The sequence below is a fragment of the Diceros bicornis genome, chromosome 16 (genome assembly GCF_020826845.1).
Source record: "Diceros bicornis minor isolate mBicDic1 chromosome 16, mDicBic1.mat.cur, whole genome shotgun sequence".
Lineage (NCBI taxonomy): Eukaryota > Metazoa > Chordata > Mammalia > Perissodactyla > Rhinocerotidae > Diceros > Diceros bicornis.
Window position 1 is genome coordinate 22,177,313 of NC_080755.1, and position 13,867 is coordinate 22,191,179.

The 13,867-nt window shown below is 39.3% G+C and overlaps 1 protein-coding gene across 4 annotated transcripts in view; it reads right to left on the reverse strand.

Moving 5' to 3' along the window:
- CHST9 (carbohydrate sulfotransferase 9) overlaps nucleotides 1-13,867 on the reverse strand; it is a 253,426-nt gene that overhangs the window by 141,633 nt on the left and 97,926 nt on the right. The window contains exon 1 of one of the 4 annotated variants that reach the window (XM_058556930.1): nucleotides 11,541-11,597. The exons of the other annotated variants lie outside the window; for them this stretch is intronic. The gene's annotated coding sequence lies outside the window, so the exon portion shown is untranslated. Of the gene's footprint in view, nucleotides 1-11,540; nucleotides 11,598-13,867 lie in introns of those variants that run through there. 4 annotated transcript variants of the gene reach the window in all.

Sequence of the window (13,867 nt, forward strand, 5' to 3'; positions counted from 1 at the left end):
TTCAATTCAGGGGAAATAGTAAAATGTGATGGAAGCATGGGAATGATGAGCTCAGTTTTAGACTTATTGAGTTGGAAGTGCTCCGGGGACCTGGAGCTTGGGAGAGAGATCAAAATTGAAATTATATGGGCCGGCCCCGTGGCTTAGCAGTTAAGTGCGTGCGCTCCGCTGCTGGCGGCCCGGGTTCGGATCCCGGGTGCACCCCGACGCACCGCTTCTCTGGCCATGCTGAGGCCGCGTCCCACATACAGCAGCTAGAAGGCTGTGCAACTATGACATACAACTATCTACTGGGGCTTTGGGGGAAAATAAATAAATAAATAAAAATTAAAAAAAAAAAAAAAATTGAAATTATAGACACAGAAAACGTCCATGTTGAGAAGATGGCTGGAACAGAGGGGGAGAATGGTTACGTAAAGGCAGACAGCACACAGGGCTGGGCTGGGAACAGTGACCAAGAAAACCAAAATGCTACTTTTGTGATGTAGGACCATGAGAAAATAGAAGAAGCAGAGATCCATGGAGATCAACAGAGTGCAGAGTCACGCACCACAAATAAAGTTTAGGAAGTATGGGGGACCAACAGCACCCCATGATGCTGCCAAGTTCCTCTAGATGGTGCTAGATTGTTTAGGGAGCAGTTTTAGCAGAGCGGGGGTGGGGAACACAAGAGAGACTATGAGGGCCTGAAGAGTAAGGGAGTGATGAGGAAGGTGAGGCGGAGGAAATGGTTTCTGTTCATGAAATTTGGCAGCATGAAAATGAGCACCGGGGCAATCGCTTAAGCAGGAGCACTGTCAAGGTTTCTGCCAATGTTTACAGGCTTAGTTAAGAATCTCTTCCCCAGGGCAATGGTGTGTGTAAAGACCATTGTTAACGTGAGAGCCTTGGTTTTGTGATGGGTAGGTGAGGGCCACACTTCCAGCCATCACTTTCTTGTCAGCTATCAACAACTCACAGATGAAGCTGGTTACTGAGAGTTTATGCAACGTATGGAAGTTTATCCAAGTTTTTCTCCCAGCCCTTCATGTCTTAAAAATCCTAAAATACAAGGTGGAAAATGTACAATCATCCCCTCGTGCAGCTGCCAAAAGTGTAGAATTCATTTAACTGGCAGGTTGATTAATGGCGCATTCTATTCATTTGGGTGATTTCCAGAGGACTTGTTTGATGCAATTTATTTCAATGATTCAAACAGATAAACGGCATGAATAGTCCATTTAAAGGCTTCATTCATTACCAAGTGTGATGGGCTACTTCCTCATTTAAGTTTTTTATTGGGTAAGCCACTGTTTACTACTTGACTGTAAATTTCTGTATACTAGAGGCCTCAAACATTTTCCTGAATTTTAAAAAATGTTATTCAAAGTCTTGAATTATAAAATGTTTAAAGAAAAACATCTCTCTGGAGAGTCTTTAACTTGTATAAGAATAAGTCATAAATCCTGAAAGGTGATAATCAATATATTGGAGACAAATAATATGGTGTATTTGTCAGTCTCCAAGGTGACCAAAATGATCCCCATCTTCCCTCCTCCTGAGATTTGCGTCCTTATGGAATCCTCTCCCACACTGAATTAGACTGACTGGTGTAACCAATAGGGTTTTGCAGAAATGATGGAATGACTTCCAAGGTTTGGTCTTAAAAAGCATGTGGCTTCCATCTTGCTCTCTCTCAGATATTCCCTCTGAGGGAAGCTAGATAATACGTTACGAGGATACCCAAGCAGCCCTACGGAGAGGCCTATGTGGAAAGGAACTGAGGCCTCCTGTCAATAGCCAATGAGGAACTAAGGGCTCCTGCCAGCAGTTAGCATCAATCTGCCAGGCATATGGGCAGCTAGTCCCCCGACCTCAGTCAAACCTCCAGATGGCTGCAGCTTCGGCCAACACCTTGACTTGACTGCAACTTCATGGAGACCCTGACACAGAACCACCCAATTAGCCAAGCCAGAGCTCTCCACAGAAACTGTATGAGATCATAAGTGTTTATTGTTGTTTTCAGCTGCTAAATTTTGGGTAAACTGTTATACAATAATAGATAATTAATACTTATCAGGTAATTTTATTATAAAAGTTTGAGTTAATTTATCACTTAATACAACACAACTGCAGTGATGCTAGTTGTGGCAAATCAATCAGGGTCCCTGAATTTCTCATCTGTAAAGTGGGGATGAGAACCTGCTTATCTGGAATGTTGTGAGGATTAATTAAATTAATTAAAATTAAATTCCGTATGCAGAGCCAGCAAGAAATGGAGGAAACTCACATAAAACATTGGGATTTGATGTTTCAGAAGGGAGGCTGGAAGGCATTGCTGATGTTTTTTCACTGAGACCTCAAACAGTTCTCTGCTCCTGTGTTATATGAAAGGGCTTCGTAAACTGTAGAGTGCTTTATAAACGTTACTTCTTAGTTTTATTATGCTATTAGTTCTGTTATAGGAATCGACTTAGATTTCTATTCTTAGTCACATATACACTCAACTTCAAATTAGAAAAATAAAAACTAGATAAATAAGACAATGTTATATTGATCAGGGGATGCAGAGGTTGCACTGCTTAACTGGAGAAGACCATCTAGATTTCTTTTTCAGTCTATCTTGTTCTGTAGGGGTGATCTGATCTCTCATTCTTGCAGTGTTCACCTTCATAGAAAGAGATGATTCTGAGACCTATATCTCTAGCTCCAAAATCTACCTAGGTTTTAGGCCTACTAGAAATTTCTATCTGTATTTTCCACTGCACTACAACACATGTCCTTAACTTAAATCGTTATATTCTGCTACAAAACTGCTTATCTGTAGAGTTGTCCCTCTATCTGCTCAGACACTCAAACATAAAACCTAAGAATCATCAGCTCCTCTCTTTCACTCAACCTCCACATTTAATCTGACCGTCAGATCATTACATTCTCTCTTGACAGGGCCTTTCAGATCTATCCTCTCCTTTCCCACTGCCATTGCCCTAGTTCATGAACTTGATACTTCCTCCTGGGGTTATTTTCTACAGGCTTCTAACTGATTTCATTGGTTTTAGGGATGGTTTTTCTGTCTTTGCAGTCTGATCTCTACTAAAGATTAAAATCCACATTCCCCTAATATGAAATTTATGAGCTTGGAAGATGTGGCCATGACCTACCTTCTGCTACCATCCTTCAAGCACCATGTAGAACACTTCCCTATTATGCCAGGAATTACACCTCCCACCCCAGCTCCCTGTTCATGCTGTTTCTGCTTCTTGGAGGGCCTGCCATGTCATCCCTGCCTATCAAAAGCCTATTCACCCTTCAGAGCTAAGATCTTGCTTTGTGACACCTCCCCTAACTCCCCACTCCCTGCACAATTAATCACCCTCTTCTATGCTCCTTTAGCCATTTATTTATACCTTTGGTTCATAATTACTTGCAGGCTTGTGTCCCCAACTGGACTGTGGCCTCCTTTAGGGTAAGGGGTGTTATCCTACGCCTCTCTGTCATCTCATGCCTTACAGTGCCTTGAACACAAATGCTTGGGTTCGAGTTGACACACAGAGAGTTATGTAATATCCCAACCCTCCTTAAAATGCTAGAGAACATGAAGTAAATTTTAGTACTGCTAACATTGAGCGCAAGTACAACCAAGAACAGAGCTTTTTCCCAGGATTTACATGAAACTGACAACCTAGAAAACTATTATATTAGAAAAGTGGGTCATAAAATAACAGAGAGGCTTTCCGCATAATGAACATGCATTTTGCCCTAGTTGTGCTTTATTTTATCACAGATTCTAGTTTAAAAACAGAACATTAAAGTATGGTTTGCACCTTCTCTTTAAACCTGGATGCAGCACTCCACCTGTGAGGAATAAAAATGGATTGTAATCTCATAAAAATGGAATTTGCAGGGTAAAACCTTTCTTCTGAGAAAATGTATTTAACATTAAAATTCCACATCTCATGACTATTTATTTATATAAACTGAGTCAATATTTTTAAAAGCTTTAGACTTGAGGTTGTTGATATTGTTCCATGGAGAAACATTAAATATGTATCAATTTATAGCACATTTTCATATATCTGTATGGAAATAGTCTCTTAATCACAGTGATTGTTTCTGATCTTTTAAAACCACAGGCACATAAATGTCAATCCAATGATGTCTCACTAATGAGTAGTGGCATTTGTATCACAACTCAGTATCTTATGTAACTTCTAATGAAAAAGAAATTTTGTGTATACATATACACATATTTATATGTATACATATAGAGTGTATACATATGTGTGTATATGCACATATATACATACATATACATGTATAATGACATATATGTATATGTGATAGATGTATATATACATATATACTGTATTTTTACACTCAGATATAGTCTAGTCTCTGAAATATACTCTCTCTTCTACCTGCTTCCATCTTCCTATAATAAAGTCTGTCATGGAATCTTATCAAGCTGCTCTCACTGCACTACCAATTTCTCAGTAGCCAATTCTGAGTTTGTGTTCACTCGCCGGCATTTTATCTGCCCTGCTCTGAGAGGTATTATTAATCACATCCTGTTGCTAGGATACCTGAGAATGTTCATTTATGTCCGATGTTTCTTTGGCAAAATGCGCTATGAAGCAGGCATAAAATCATGACAAAAGAAATTACCGTGCCTATGCTCCTTATTTAAAAAAAGGTGGCAGGTGGGGTGGGGGAGACAGTAACATAACTGCCAGATAATATAATGCTAACTCCCATGAATTTTTTAATATTGTTTTTGTTTCACCTAGATTTTAATGAAAAACATTGGCAATATTTTTGGATAATGAGAATCTGTGGTATTTCTATACTTCTGAGTTAACTAGGAAAAGTGGAAGGAAACAGAGTTTTAATTCTGTTTACTTTATAAGGACTTAGAGAGGAAGGGGCTTTAGATGTACTCAGTTCAAATGCCTCAGTTACAGACATATAGATGGGCGTAACTAGGTTATACTGCTAGTTGATTTGCAGAGCCAACCTAAAACCCAGGTCACCACTATTGCCATGTTTAGCTATTTTAATGCAAGACTTATGAGAAAAGTAGTCTTCAGAATATGCATTTGGGTAATGAGAGAAAAAAATGCTTTTATCAATATCTAAAAATTATTGCTGTTTTGCATATTAGCATACCAAAGATTCCTGCTTATCGATTGTAATGAGAGAGTCTGTAAATATAGAAGATCCAGCTAAATGCAAGATTTTCTTAGTTAATCTCTTCCCACGGGAAACAGCATGATATAGTGACAGGAACATGGACTTTGGAGTTAGATGGACTGACTTCCCTTCTTTTATTTATTTATTTATTTGTTTGTTTGTTTATTTATTTTTTTCCCCCAAATCCCCAGTAGATAGTTGTATGTCATAGTTGCGCAGCCTTCTAGTTGCTGTATGTGGGACGCGGCCTCAGCATGGCCGGAGAAGCGGTGCGTCAGTGCGCGCCTGGGATCCGAACCCGGGCCGCCAGCAGCGGAGCGCACGCACTTAACCGCTAAGCCACAGGACCGGCCCTGACTTCCCTTCTTAACTACAGGAACCTTGAGCTATGTGACCGCCGGAACCAAGCAGAGTATCTGCTCATGACATGTTCCTTTGGTTCTTTCCTGTTCTCTCTCTCTTGTGTGGGTGTGTGTGGGTGTGTGTGTGTACACAGGACATATATATACACAAGATATCTATCTATCTATCCATGTATATATCATCTCTGATATCTCAACTGAGAACAGTTAGAAACAATTTGAGTTTTACTTCCATTATTGTTTCTAAGTGACATTAGCAGGGTGCTATTATTATACTCATGCTAATAATAGTAGCTAATGTTTATTAAGCAATATCCATATGGTTATCATTATTATCAGCCTACTATATAAAATAATTCATTTTATCCTCACAGTATTATGAAACTTTACAAACATTATACCCATTTTCAGGTAAGGAAACTTGGTACAAATTGCCAAATCACTAAACTACTAAGTGGCAAATAAAAAATGCGAGGACAAAAATATGGTTGGGGTGGACAGAGGAGAAGGAGGAAGGGCTGGGATATCCAGAAGCCACATATAATCAGTTCCTAGGTCTGGAGGGTTGCTTGAAATTACATTTTTATAAATTATTTTGTTAAAAATTTTTCAGCAGAATTTTTTACTACCTATTTATTCATTCCTTTATTTTAAAAACTTTTTTTTGGTGAGGAAGATTGTCCCTGAGCTAAAGTCTGTGCCCATCTTCTCCTATTTTGTATATGGGACAACAATACAGCATGGCTTAATGAGCCATGTGTAGGTCTGCACCCGAGATCCAAATTGGCAAACCCCAGGCTGCTGAAGTGGAGTACATGAACCTAACCACTATGCTACCAGGTTGGCCCCGCTAGCTTATTTATTATTTATCAAATTATTTGTTTTAATGAATCAACTGCTTATTGTAACTGCTAAATACCTAATCACAATGTTTCCTTTCATGCCGAAAGGACCTTCAGATTTTGAAATTTTTTTTAGTAGTTTAGTATTTTATTTAGTATCTACTATGAATTGGGCACTCTAATGACACAAACAGTATTAATTTAATCTTCACAATACCATCTACCATGGAGTAGATGATAGTTACTTCCCTTTTCCAGTAGAGAAAGCAGGTTCACTAATTTTTTTAACAGGCACAAGGTTCCAGTTAGTGATTGGCAGGATTAGAACATGAACCCAGAAATTTTTACTTTTTCTCAGCTTAATGGTTATGGAGAACAAAGGCAGTTCTGTAGAGTGGTGAAGAACTCAAGTTGGCAACTCTGCTGCTTAATCAATGTGGGATATTGGGCACATCATTTAACCTCTAAATCATATTGTATTTATCTGGAAATGGGGGTAATACTAGTTCCTACTTCACAGGGTCATTGTGAGGCTTAAATAAAGTGATGTGCTTGATAATCCTAAATGTTTTGTGTGCAGGATGCAATCACATTTACAATGCTTTCACCTCAGTGCCTGGGACAAAGCAAATAGGCGCTTCTCTTTATGACCATTCTATGTCACGTAGTCCCTAGTAACATAGGATAATTCTTAATATTCTCAAGGTCAATGGCTTTATTTACACAAACATTATAAAGTTCAGCCTTTGAGAGTTTCTTGATATCTTTACCATTACTTCTGTTTTTTGCCTTCCCTTAGAATTTCTAAGGTAGAATTGGCTTTCTATTTCAGTGAATTCCTTTCCTCTCCTCTTCATGTTGTAACTATTTTCGAATACAAATTGGTTTGATGAAAGACAAACTGACACGGCAAACTCTCCCAATTAGGAGCTAAGATGACATAATTTTAGAATCCAGGGTTCATGGTTCAAATCCCTATCCACACTTTGTAGAGAGCAGCAACTATGGAAGATCAACAGTCTGATATGGTCTAAATAGAAAGGGAGAGCTTCTCTAAAAATTGGAAGACCTCATTGCCAGAACTTACTCCTTGCAATAAATGATAAGACTTTGAACAAGTAACCCGACTTTTCTAAGACCTAATGGTCTCTTTAGGTAGATAAGTACATACTCTCTTTTAATAATATCAAAAGAAACTGTATAAAGAGGGATGTGAGAAGATTTAAAATCTGGACTCTAGGGCAGGAACAGAGAAGCTTAACTGGGCCAATTTAAAGACGAACTAGTCTAAAGTGGTCTATATAAGACTGCATAAACAGCATGGTTTCTGTTTCAATAGTGTGAAAAGGCAGAGGAGTTTATTTTATTATTTACACCAGGATTTATGCTGCTGTTGAAATGGTACTGGCCTCAGCAGGCACGGGTGAGGAGCCTCTGTACGGTTGTAGATCCTCACTGCCCTCCTGCAAGTTTAGATAAACTCCACTTGCTCTTCTGTCCATTTCTATTTGGTTAGTTGACATGTTGCTAGGATGTTGAGGCCAAGAGAGCCATTATGAGTGTACCGCGTGCTGTGAGTTCCAGACAGTGTGTCCTGAGCTACAGAAACCGGCCCTTCAGAAACATCGATACAGAGAGATCTGGGCCTCCGAGGTTGACCATCTGCCTTGGCAGAGCTGACACTCCATCTGCACTCCCCAGCCCTGGGATCTGCCATCAGTCACAGCATGTAGAAAGCCTGAGAAGAAATGAATGCTCCAAGATTTTTCCTGGGCTGACCCCTCTGCAAAGAGATAGTAAAATCAGTATGAGAAACAACAGTTTTCTGTTGTCTTGGAAATTCTCAAGTACAGAATTTCTTCCCACTTAGATCCATCTGACAAGCACATAATTAATGTGACAAGCAACAGTTCCTTTCAGATTCCCAACATTGGCCTGGGTGAATTAAATCTTAGAGTACATCTTTTGATATTCAGAACCTCACCCTGGGACATTTGTTGGCAGAGAAGTTTTTTGGAAGACCTTTAGATGTTGAAGTCAGATTGGATTAAAAAAAAAAACAAAAAAAAAACCCAGTGATTGCCAGGTCTTAAATCTCTCTGCAAAATGGTAATGATAGTTTTACTAATGTATGTTTCAGCCACAGACCAAAGCAGAGATGTGTGCATTTGCACTTTCCTTTGTGCAATAACGTGTTTCTAGTAAGTTAGGTGTGAATAATTATTTTTAAATGATATAATATTATAAATGTCTTTGGAGTATTCAGTATATAAAAGAAACAGGAATGAATTATTTTGTAAAATAAAGAATCTGTTCATAATATGTTTATTCACTCCTGTGCTAGAATCAACATGACCATACATTAAGAGGTGGAATTGAATTCCCTTCCTGTCGAATCTGTCCAGGCCTTAGTAAATCGCTTAACTAATAGGGTATGGTAGAAATGCCAGTTTCTAGGCTTGAGCCTTAAGAATCAGGCCGCTTCCACTTCCTGAGTCTTTTGATACTTGCTCTGGCAGAAGCCAGCCATGATGTGAGAAGTCAGACTACTCTGAGACCACCATATTGCGAGGAAGTTCAAGCTAGCCACACACAGAGGCCACATGGAAAGAAAGCTGACCGAACCACACATGACCAGCAACTAGCTGTTCCAGCCATCCCAACCCAGGTGTCAGACAGGTGTGAACGAAGAAATCATCCTGGAAGTGGATCCTCCAGCTCCTGTCACCTCAGCGGACACCATGTGGATCAGAGACAAAGTGCCTAGCTGAACCCTTTCCAAATTCCTAACCCACAAGACTGAAAGAAAAATAAATGTTTGTTTCATACCACTAAGTTTTGGCATACTTTGTCATGCAGTAAAATATAGTAAAAACAACTCCTTTTCTGTTTTCATAATGAGAATATTTATTGATATATAAATCAATATATACCAATGTATATTGATATTTTTTCCCTTAAAGCAGGGCTCACCTAGATTCCTTCTTTTCTAAGATGTTTTGCTTACTATACCAATAAATATGTTCTATTATCTTGTGTTTTAGCATCTAAACATACCTTTTCATGAAAAAGAATAAAACTTGTTATTAGCAGGAGTGTGGTTAAAATATAATTTATGTAGTTTAATACATATTTTGGTTTTATAGAAGTATTGCAATATTACCCTGTGTCCAGGTTACTGATCAAAAATAAACTGGAGGGCCAGCCCCATGGCTTTGTGGTTAAGTGCGTGCGCTCCGCTGCTGGCGGCCCAGGTTCGGATCCCAGGCGCGCACTGATGCACTGCTTCTCTGGCCATGCTGAGGCCACGTCCCACATACAGCAACTAGAAGGACGTGCAGCTATGACATACAACTATCTACTGGGGCTTTGGGGGAAAAATAAATAATAAATAAATAAAATAAAAAAAAGATACTATTAAAATAAAAAAATAAACTGGAGACTTGCCAGTTATCCAGCATTTTACAACTTGTAGACCATCAAATAGGATATCCATTTGAAACAACATTTAAATATTCATCTAGGCTTCAAAAACTTTATTGTTTATGGTTAGAATTATATAGAAACCCTCTGAACTATAACATTGTAAAGATTCAACAGCAATTTCTGCTAAATAATATAAAATTACCTTATTTTCCCTAGGTAGATTTACTTTTAAAGGATAAATTAGTAGAACCTATACTGAATGAAGAGCTTTAATATTATTTAGACTTAATTGTCTATATGAAGGTAACAAGAGGAAACATTTCACTATGAAGGTAATGATATGAGTCCAGTCAGAATCCATGCTTGTGAAGTTAGTTTGTTCACTTTAAATAGCAATCTATTTGGCTAACAGACACACCACCCTGCCCAGCTTTTCATCTGCAGTAAACGACCACATTTCATTGCTCTCTCTCCCGTGCTCTTAATCATCACCTCATTAGCTTGTGGACAAAGCTGGTGGAGGCCAGAGATGAGTTTAATTTTATTCTTTGAGATGTCAGCACAATTTTCATTCCCACTAGCCACAAGTTTTTCCTTTTTTATCTTAAAAAAATCCTCATCATACTCATCTTTTCCTTCATGTTAACCGCATCGAAGGTTTGGGCCTTAGACATTCCAGGAAGCTCAATTTCAAGGACTGAAGGGAGACAATAAGAAAAGTGTGCTTAGAGCTGTGGATATTGATTTACTGCTTTCAGGCGCTGTGGTGTGCTTTGTAATCTTGAAAACTGTCCTCTGTAAACCTGATTGACTACCCGAATTTACTAGAAAAGTCGTTAATTATCTAATACATTTTATGTGTAGGAGAAGAGGCTCACCGACACTTGGATACTTAAGGGAAATCAAAAAGAGATCAAATGCTGTTGAGCGCCTGTTCTGTGACAGGCAGAAAGCTGGGCATTCTATGTCTGCAATGCTACTGTAAAGAGTAAACAAATACCATATGATTTCACTCATATGCGAAAGATAAACAAACACACAGATACGGAGAACAGATTGGTGGTTACCAGAGAGGAAGGGGGTGAAGAGAGGGCAAAAGAGGTAAGGGGACACATATGTATGGTGATGGATATAACCTAGACTATTGTGGTGAACATGATGCAGTCTATATAGAAATTGATATATAATAACATACATCTGAAATTTACACAATGTTATAAGCCGATATGACCTCAATAAAATAAAAAATAAAAAAAAAGAGTAAACAGGAAATGCACAGTCAAGGGAAGGGGCGAGAGGAATCTGTAGACTGGCTCAACCGATTTGGCCTCCAATGGGGGCCAGAAGTGGGCCTTTCCCTAATAATAGAGACAAAGTGGGAGACACTCCAGGAGGGAAGAGAAGTAAATATCATCTGAACACCTAGGGCAATAAGCTATTTTCTGGCAAAATCTTTTATTGGCATTCAGTGTGAGATGCTGATTTCAGAAAAAGCAAGCCAAGTGCTGACACAGTGCAGGGGTACCTCCTTCTGATGCAGCCCACCCAGAAAGAGAGGAGGTGGAGCACCCCCGAGGGTGGGTGTAGGGCCGCACAGGGAGGGAGTGGGAACACTGAGTCTCCCAACTGTATTCAGCCACTGGAAGCTTATTTTGCACAAAAGTAAGAACTTGGCATTCCCAGGGGAGGGGAGTAACTTTCCAGCTTTATTTACTATGGCAGACATTGCTGAGTCCCTTACCCTGTAGTCATGTCTCCTCTTATTCTGTGCTGGTACCCAGCCCTCCTCTCACATGACACGGATGAAACGTGACTGACGTAGACTAGTCATTCTGGTTCCATTCCCTTGCTTTAGGTGGTCGCTTGACATTTCTGGCCAATGACATGTAAGATGAATTCTGTTGAAAAACATCCTTAAAAGGTTTTCCTTGCCAATAAAAAGAGACAGATCAGAGACAACATCTCTTCTTTCAGTGGATGTTGTCACATCTGGGTATGATGCCTGGAACATGAGGACAAAATCAACATACCACAAGGATGACGGAAGGGAACATGCCCCAGAATGATGTCCCTGAGGCTCTGAACTAATGCACCATGGAACCACCCTACCTCAGGATTTCTTATGTTACTTAACTGTTTTTTGTTTAAGTCAGAGTTCTTAGTTACTTGCAGGTGAAGGCATCCTCTATTCTATTCTACCCAGGCCAACCACAAAATAATATTATGCTACGCTAAGTAAATCATGAATGCTAAATAATCATTTAGCTAGATATTCTATGCTAAATAAACCAGGAACAAAACTGAAAGGAAAGAGCATTGCCCTTAAGATAGCCCCAGGAATTGTGGGGGTGAGACTATTCTCCAGCCAGGGGCTGCACTTTAGAGGGCCCACACTTGCCCTCTTCCACATAAGGTGAGGAATCTTACATCACCTCCACATAAGATGAGGACGGCCAAGGTGTTTGCCCACAGAGTCCAGGCCTTACCTAGACCATGCTCTGACTAGATGCCCGAATTCCCTGGCCAAACATCCCTGAGGCCCTGCAGAGTCTGTATGGGCCTTCTGCCCAGATCAGATCTCTAGAGGGGGGACCAGACTGCACCACTGGTATGTGGACCCTGAGGCCTGAGGAGTGTTCAGAGAATGGCTGGAACTTGGCTGTGTGTACAGATTGGTTCCATTGCCTATACATGAGGCCCCTCACAATGCTGCAGGGCCTGTGAAGGAATTGTGATGGATGTAGAGAGAAAAGGGGGCCCACGCAAGTTCTCTTGCCCCAGGCCCACCAATTATAGGGGCAGGTCTGTCAGGACACAAACACCAAGTGTTGTTCCTGTAAGAATGCACAGAAATGATGGGCACACATACATCCTCTCTGAATTCTCACAACAATCAGAGGGAAGGAAGCAGGAGGTATTTTATCCACAGTTTATAAATGAGGAAACAGTGAGGCTCAGAAAGGTGAACTTGCCCAAGATGACCCAGTAAGAGGTAGATCCCAGATCTGAATCCAGGACTTCCAAAGATCACACTGTTTACCACATACACTCCCTCAGATTATCTATGACATCAGCTTAATTTCCATCTGAAATTAAGAGACACAGATTGATTTAAATTATCCTTTTTATCTGTACAGTCTCCAGTTTCCTATCTCAAAAATACTTAGCAGTGCTTACTCTAAGGGGATAAAATACAAATAAATTAAATTCCATCAAATTTCTTTATAAATAAATCATTGTTAAATTTGTTTGTGTATTAAAAAATAGAAAAAATTCTTTAAAAATACTATAGTGGTGTAAAGTAAATAAAGTGGGACAGGGCTAGCTTTTCCGCCTCGTCTGGTATTATAGGATATAAAGGATCCACTGCCATTTGTATAAAACGTTCTCTGAAGTCTTTTGGAAATGGGTCATATCTATTCTTTTTCCTTTGTTGTGCAAAATATGTAAGTTTTTTTTCATAAAATTATCTGAACTGGCTGCTTACATAGCCCCAATCTGTCACTTTGATTTTAAATTCCCCAATTTGCTACAAATTTTTTAAAAAGTTATGAGTTGATTTGAATATTATGGTTTTTTTTTTAATTACAGTTTCATCCTCCAGTTGAACCAATTATATTTAAATCTGGACGAAGGCGGTGGACATGGGAGGTCAGGAGGGTTGTAGACCTTCATAGTATTGTTTTCCATCTTTCCTGGTGTAGCTCTGCAAGGAGAAGATGTCAATCCCACATGTGCACAATCTACTTATATTTCCAGGGACACTTAAAAGATTTCTCCCAGAACCCTGAATATCTATGAGATGTACTTTGATAACTTTTTTTTAACTCTGTTGTGACACTGTCAAATATTTTGGAAAAAAAAATCAAGTCTGAGCATTAATAAGTGGGCTGATATCAGTTCTTGAGAAGCTGGTTGGAAATTCTGGAAAAGTGATAATATATGTATATAGAAAAGAGTCATTTCAAAGGGTGAAGAAAAATGTACAAAATCCAGATCACACACTTGTAATAGGTAAGCTTTACAGTGAAAAAAAAATTCAGGTTGTGAGCTTTGCCATCATTTTCA